The sequence below is a fragment of the Alosa sapidissima genome, chromosome 12 (genome assembly GCF_018492685.1).
Source record: "Alosa sapidissima isolate fAloSap1 chromosome 12, fAloSap1.pri, whole genome shotgun sequence".
In the NCBI taxonomy this organism is placed as follows: domain Eukaryota; kingdom Metazoa; phylum Chordata; class Actinopteri; order Clupeiformes; family Clupeidae; genus Alosa; species Alosa sapidissima.
In genome coordinates this window covers 2487476-2495607 of record NC_055968.1, presented here as the reverse complement: position 1 = coordinate 2495607, position 8132 = coordinate 2487476, and positions in this window count along the sequence as shown.

Genomic DNA, 8132 nt, shown 5'->3' with positions numbered 1-8132 from the left:
GTTAATGAAGAAGAACTAGGCTTGTTCGACTTGAACAAGACAGAAGTCGGACAGGATTTCTAACCCATATGCATTGCGTCCATCCCAGTATGCATTGTGTTCAACCCAGCATGCATCACATCAAGTCAGATCTGAGCAGATCTGCATCAAGTCGAACAAGCCTAATGTCTAATAACGGGAGAACTTCCACTCTCGGAAAACTTCCGGTTTCTGAACTGGTTGCAGTTCCTTCTGTGGTTCCACATGAGGACGCTCGTCCACGAGTGCAGAATGAATGGAGGTCTATGAAGCTGTACCCCTCAAAATCCACTTTTCTCGGGATATAATTTTTTGTCAAGTAATTTGAATATTCCCAGGAAGCAAAATCAGATTGGCAAATAGTGGACCACTATGCCCCCGATGTACCGACAGTGGTCCGCCAGCCTCTTTTGTGTCTGGGATTGTATTCGAAAGGAGAGGCAAAGAAAATACACTTGGTTGAGTATTATATTTTTTAAAGTCACTTAATTATTCTAAAAAGCCTTTCAAACGTGTCAATGATGTCATTCATTAGCACAATGCTAGCGTGTCATGGGCAACAACGACCCAACCTGTAAGAAATCAAAAGGGCATAAGTACTCGTTCATTCAACTTTCGATCTATAACCCATGTTGATGTTTTGATCTACAATCAAATCTGAGATTTCTTAATGACAATCAGGTGAAAGAGACAAATTTAGCCATTTAGCTCCATTGACTCATTTTGCACTCATGGCGATCGCCCCCAGTGGAACTCTGGAGGAACTGCAACCAAAATTCAGTACAATGAGACTTAACCCTTAAAGGAGTACCGTCACACTGGTGTGACAGGAATGTTGAGAAATGAACGTTCTAAAGAATATCTGGGTTCATTGAATTCAACATAGAATTTTAGAACCTTCAATTGTTGCGGAACTTAGAACGTTCAAAAACCTACACCTTTAATGGTTAAAGCGATACTCCACCATTTGGGGAAATACACTTTTCCACCTCCCCTCAAATTAAACAATTGACCTGTCGCTAAGCCCCGCCCCCCATTGTTACCGTGTGAAAACTCGGACAAACAAACCCGACTTGATTAGAAATACATTGTGGACAATGGCAGCTGACAGTATATGAAAGCAGGCTTTGAGGACACTTTGGTCGAAAAAGGATTTACTTTCCTCCAGAAGCTATCAAAAGGGACTTAATTATGCTATGGAGGGGTGTATTCAAAACTTTAGAATACATACAAGGTGACAAGCAGTTGTGGCGAGTAGCCGTGCAAATCACCGTGCACCGTGGTATTAACCCTTTAGGCGCCAGAGGTTTTTTTCCGAAACGATAAATTTTGACATCTTCATTTCAAAAGGCTATATCTTAAAAGTGATAAGAGATAGAGACTTTCTGTAAATTAGAGAAATATTAAGGATGACCCAAAGTTTATGTAGAGATTAAATGTTTATATCTAATTTGCATATTATGACGTCATATGGTGGCGGCCATCTTGGATTATAGAATTTTCATGAAAAGTCGCATGTTTGAATGATAAAATGCACCACTTCTTTCCCCCCAAAATGTCCCTCACCTTCTGTGTGCTATATTGCACAATACTGAATGCTCAGCTAAATAGTAAGTAGTGAACAAACTGTAGTAAATCATTACTAATAAATGGCCGAAACAAACCAAATGCATGTAGCGGTAGACTGGCCTTTTGCTGTAGAGATTTTCCATTTACTACATACAGTAGGCACTCTGATTCCATGTATGGGGCACATATAGATTATTCAGATGACACACAAACACAAGTAGACAAGACCTGTTTAGTTCAAAAGCTCATTTGCCACGGCAAGGCACAGATCAGGAGTGAGATGACGAGACAAGACAAGAGACAATGTTAGTATTTTTTTTCTTTTTGTTGTTTTTGTTGATGTTTTTTTTCTTAGCTGACAAAGACACACACATCACAAGGACATGAACACACAAAAAGGAACACATAGTGTATGTCCTAAATGATCAGGGAAATAGATAGCAAATCAACAGTGTAAATCATTACTAATAAATGGCAGACATTTTTTTTTTTTATGTAGCAGGCCTTTTGCTGTAGAGATAATGACTCCCTATCCCTATCCATACAGGGCCGGCATTCCCATCATCTTGTGATAGACTATGCATGACCTAATGTGTGTGTGTGTGTGTGGGGGAGAGGTAGAGGGAGAGAGCGTGTCACCACCTCCACCATGCGAGCAGCATGGCCAGATCTGCCTCGCGCGCGCCGAGTGGAGAGAATTTGCGCAGCTCGGACTAGGCCTACTGTCATTCTCATTGCGACTCCCCACACTGCCACTACGTTTCCCCCTAACTCTCCTATGAGCACTTCGACCTCGTCTAACATACCCAGTCGCATTAGACAAAGGCTCCACCACGTTACTGTCGCCGTGATTGTGGAGAGGCAAAAGACAGAAGCTAGCGCTATTAGGCTACCTCCAGCCTTGTTCGCCACACCACTAACACCCTGCTAACTTCCCGATGAACACTCCGAACCCGTGAAACATTATTCCCATCAGTGACATTGGGCAAACGATTCAACGTTTGTGCTTGGTGTAAGCTAAACTATGGAGTAAACTCTCACTTTGTCCAGCTGCATCATTGAAGGCAGGGACGCATCTGAAGCCTTACTAAACGAATCACCGTCATTTCCTGAAGGCAGATATTCCCCTTCAGAATCAGGGTCCGCGAATAGACCTTCATTTCAGGTAAACTTTTTTGATGCCATTAGACGATAATCTAATGCAAATACTCGCTAACGTTGACAATATCGCTCTGACTAAGTGGCTCACACGCACACTAGCTCCGGTATTGCACGCACTGATTCAATGCGCTGTAGCTCAAAAGTTTTGTTTAAACCATGACCTTTTTCGGACTCGGGGATGACGTACGACATGTCTGCCACCTAGTGGAGTGGATGTCGAACGAAATATGACACCCTATTTGACTAAATCGGCCGTTTTATTCAGTACCGCATCTTGTCGAGTAAACTCGACAGTGGCGCCTAGAGGGTTAAGACCGTGGTATTAAGATTGGTAGTGTATAGGTCTAATTGAGTGCCTGTCACTTTAAGACGTTCGTGATTAACACTGTTAAAAGGCTGCTGATGTGTGGATGCATTTCATAACGTTTTCTATATAGTTAAAATAAAGGTTCGTACTTCTCCTTGGGACAAGCACTTTTGAATTTTGGAAAACACTTTTCCATTTACATTGGGATTTTGCAAACATTCAGTGTCAGAGTCAATAAAAAGAGCCCTTCAACAAAATTGACAAGCAGCTGTAACTAGGCTAAGCATGCTAAATTCGACATCCAAACAGTATTCTAACGTTAGCTTTGAGATACTGCTTGATTGCATAACTTAACTTAGTATAGTCTCTTCAATGTAGCCTACTATGTTGTGATAAGACCTTAGCAGAGTTAACTTCAATGCAGCAGTTTTGAACAAATTTGCGCAGCATGGTCACGATGCTAAGCGGATTTAATAGCAATTTAGCCAGACGTCTTCTATGTCAGTGGTTTTCAAAGTGGGGGTGCCAGGGGGGCCCCAGCAAGGTGGAAGGAAAAATAAAAGCAACAAATAAATACATTTGAAAAATATAAAATATACCTATTACTATGAGGGTTGTTATACAATGCCATTATAATAATGTGTCACATATCTGAACATCTGAACATTATATGTTCCATGATAATGACTGGGAATAATAGTAGAGTGATAGCTCTCATATAGCAGAAAGCCCCAAAAGCAATTTTTACACACTGTATGCTCTATTCGCGAAGTGCTTGTGGCTAAAATAATTATTAGGATTAGCTTGCCGTAGTGTTGTCGATGGGTTTAATAACACATCAAGGGGGTCCTTGGCCAGAACCTAGTGGTATTTGGGGGGCCTTGTCGTGGAAAAGTTTGGGAACCCCTGTTCTATGCAATGCTTCTATGTGGCAACAACAATCCTTCAACAATCGTGAATATTTTGTTAAATAGATAGATAGATAGATAGATAGATAGATAGATAGATAGATAGATAGATACTTTATTGATCCCCAGGGGAAATTCAAGGTCTCAGCAGCAGCATACATACAACACAAACACATTCTTTAACAGCAGAAAGAGTAATTAAAGTATATAATATAAAAACACAACTAAGCAGTAAGGACAGTAGAAGATAAAGAATATGCTAAATATACTAAAATACAAATTATACTAACACTTAATACAATATATAAAAATATACTAAAATACAAATGACAAAAATACAAATTATACTAACACTTAATCTAAATCAATTCTAAAAACAGTATCCACATAGTGGTGATTAATAAAGCAGAGGCGCTTGCAATGACTGAGGCAGGGACTGAGCCTGTGATTCTCTGTGCATAGTAAGGTATGGTAAGGTGCTCTAAGGTGCTCTGTGTGAATGAGTGTCATGGTGGTAGTGCAATGGTGATAGTGCAAATGAGTAAGTCAACAGTGCAACAATGCAGTAATAAAGTCTATATATCTATATATTTAACTATTTAAGAAAATGTATAAGTGTGGGCACAGTTCGGCTGTGGCATGGAGGGGGGGGGGGGGGGGGTTATGCATATGTGCTGATGTGCTAATATAGCACGCAAACAGTGAGGCATAAAGACAGTGGTACAAGTGGCTAGTGGACAGACAGTACCAAACATGGAGGGGGTGAAGAGGCAGACAGACTATGCAGAGAAGTCCATCTCTCCTCTTCCCTTAAGTGAGGCATTGAACAGTTCAATGGCCCTGGGGACAAATGACTTTCTCAGTCTGTCAGTTGTGCAAGGCAGTGAGCGAAGTCTCCAGCTGATCAGGCTCTTCTGCTTAACAATAGTGCTGTGGAGTGGGTGACACTCATTGTCCAAGATGTTGATCAGTTTGTTCAGGGTCCTTTTGTCAGATAGTGAAATGATGCACTCCAGTTCAGCTCCAACTACAGAGCCAGCTTTCCTTACCAGCCTGTCAATTTGCCCCACATCCTTCTTCCTTGTGCTTCCTCCCCAGCATACTACTGCATAGAAGAGGACGCTGGCAACAACAGACTGGTAGAACATCCTGAGGAGCTTACTGCACACATTGAAGGACCGCAGCCTCCTCAGGAAGTATAGCCTGCTCTGCCCTTTCTTGTAGAGTGCGTCAGTGTTGGCTGACCAGTCCAGTTTATTGTCCAGGTGGAGACCCAGATACTTGTAGGTCCTAACCACCTCCACATTGACCCCATCAATGTGGACTGGTAGCAGAGTGGGCTTAGACCTGCGGAAATCCACCACCATCTCCTTGGTCTTTGAAGTGTTAAGTTGAAGATGATTGAGTTTGCACCATTGCACAAAGTCCTCCACCAGGCTCCTGTACTCCTCCTCCTGCCCGTTCCTGATACACCCCACAATGCACGCAGAGGAGGGGCAGCAGGCTACGAGAGAGAGCGGGGTAAGAAGAGGGCTGCGTGCGTAAAAAGCGCAGCTCAATGGCAATGCAAGGATTTGATCTTATATTTAATTTAAATTAAATTAAATTAAATTAAATTAAACATAGAATATTAATCTGTGGCGGCCGATTTCGTGGATTTTGATTTCGTGGCGCCCCGCCACAGATTAGTCAATGTATGGGAAACACTGATATCCCTTTAATACCATAGACAGTAAAAGATATGGACAGAGTCATCACGTAGAAGTCAGTTGAGACGGGTGAAGCAAATTTCAACCATTTCCTATTGGTTGACAAGGCTTGCAGGCTCAGGGGACGTAAATTACGTCACGTTAGCATTGATTTTGGAAAAAAGTTCATTACTCAGCCGGTAAGTCAGTTACGAGGTTATGATGCCAATCACACAATGTTGTATTACTCCGAAAAAAGAAAAAGTTTATATAAAGGCTTAAAACGCTTCAGCTGTAACGTTATTTGATGTCAAAGTGGCGTCAAATTGAATGGGGTTCAATGGAATGGCTAGGTGGAACTGGTCTACTATTTAGCCTCAGATCCGCCATAGTGTTTACGCTCTGTGAACGTTCGCCTGCCCCCTTGCTTAATACGGAGTGGCCAGGCTCTCCGTAGACGGGTTCTGGTCAGACGAAGTTCATCTCGAACAAGCTTACTGTCATAGGGAGGGTGTCAGCAGAGAAGTGTCAGTTCCGGCTATAACTTTTGAACCACATTAGTTACAAACACAAACTTTATATATTTTTCAGCTTGATTGATCATGGGAAACAAATAGGAATGTTAATATTTATGACTTGGTGCATCTGGACCCTTCCTCCCATTCCAATATGGCCGCTGGCTGTAGTATGGGGCCTTACACCCCATTGTTCGTGCAAATTCATCTACAAGCACCAAATTTGGCATGGATGCAGGTGAGGGCATACTGAAATGTTTTAGCCAGGGCGCCTGAGCCAGTGATCAGAGATCAAGATGGCTGCCAAATCCAATATGGCTGCCACCTGAAAAGGGATTAGGCTGCATATTTTGAAACAGATGAGATACAAATGTAAAGTTGCTGCTTTCGGCTACTGTCCGATTTTGTCCATTTTACCATGACAAACGCACAGGAATGCTTACATTTGTGATTGCCTATGTTTAGACCCCCAGTTAGAAAGCAATGACCTGATAATTCATACTTTACAAATATTCCCACCAATTTTCTAATTTAGAATGTAGGGAAGGCATATATGAGAAAGAGTCAGAATTCCAGCATAGATTTGGGCAATAATGAGCAATATTGTGAATACTAGTTGACCGTATGAACTGTGGTGGAGCAGCTGTTTAGTGCTACTCCATGCTTGTGAGCAAGATGGACAGCAACAGTGAAAGATGAAGATAGATAGATAGATAGACTTTATTCATCCTCATCCCCAAAGGGAAATTACAGTGTACTACTACCAGCACAGACAAACACAGCATTCACATACATAGGCCTACTGTACATACATGCATACATAAATTATTAAAAAATATATTATTTCTCTCTCTGCTCAGGGGGAAGTCATTATAAAGTGCTATTGCAGTGGGTAAAAAAAGTATTTTTTAGCCTCCAACTGAAAACACTTTTTTGTTTGACCAGTAAGATGTGTAGTAGATGTGAGGTATTGTCCAATATATTTGACAGTTTGTTCAGCAGTCTTCTCTCCACCACCAATTCCAGGGGCTCTAGAGCTATACCCAACACAAAGCCAGCCTTCCTTATGATTTTAATCAGTTTCTTAGTGTCCCTGGCTGTAATGTTACTGCCCCAATAGATGGCAGAAAATAAAATTGCACTTGCAACAACACTGATAAAACATCTGAAACATTTTGCTGCACACATTAAATGACCTAAGCTTTCTCAAGAAATAGACTCTGCTCTAAACCCTTCTTATATACAGCCTCAGTGTTGTACCTCCAATCAAGTTTATTCTCTATAAGAACCCCGAATTATTTGTAGTTCTCAACAACTTCTACTTCCTCACCCAGTATTGAAATGGTATTTAGCTCAGGTCTGGCCCTCCTAAAGTCCACCACCATTTTGCTTGTCTTAGCCACATTCAAGACAAGGTGGTTGTTTCTGCACCATGTCACAAAGTGGTCCACCAGTTTCCTGTACTCCGTCTCCTCACCATCACTGACACACCCCACAACTGCAGAATCGTCTGAGAACTGCAGGTGACATGACTCCGAGTTGTACTGGAAGTCTGAGGTGTACAGTGTGAAAAGAAAAGGACACAGCACAGTCCCTTGTGGTGCTCCTATGTTACTGACTACCTGCTCAGACACACACCCTTTCATTCTCACAACCTGTGGGCTGTCAGTCAGGTAATCACTAATCCATGAAGTTGTGGAGGTGTCTACCTGCATCCTTCGCAGCTTCTCACGTAGCAGCATAGGCTGTATGGTATTAAAAGCACTTGAGAAATCAAAGAACATGATCCTCAATGCTGCTAGCCCTGTCCGGGTGAGCGTGTGTTCTATGAAGCAGGTAGATTAAGGCATCCTCCACACCCACCTCTGGACGGTATGCAAATTGTAATGGGTCCATGCAGGTGGTCACCTGTGGTCTCAGAAGATGACCAACAACAGTGTTTAGCCTGTTACATAATTTCCTACCA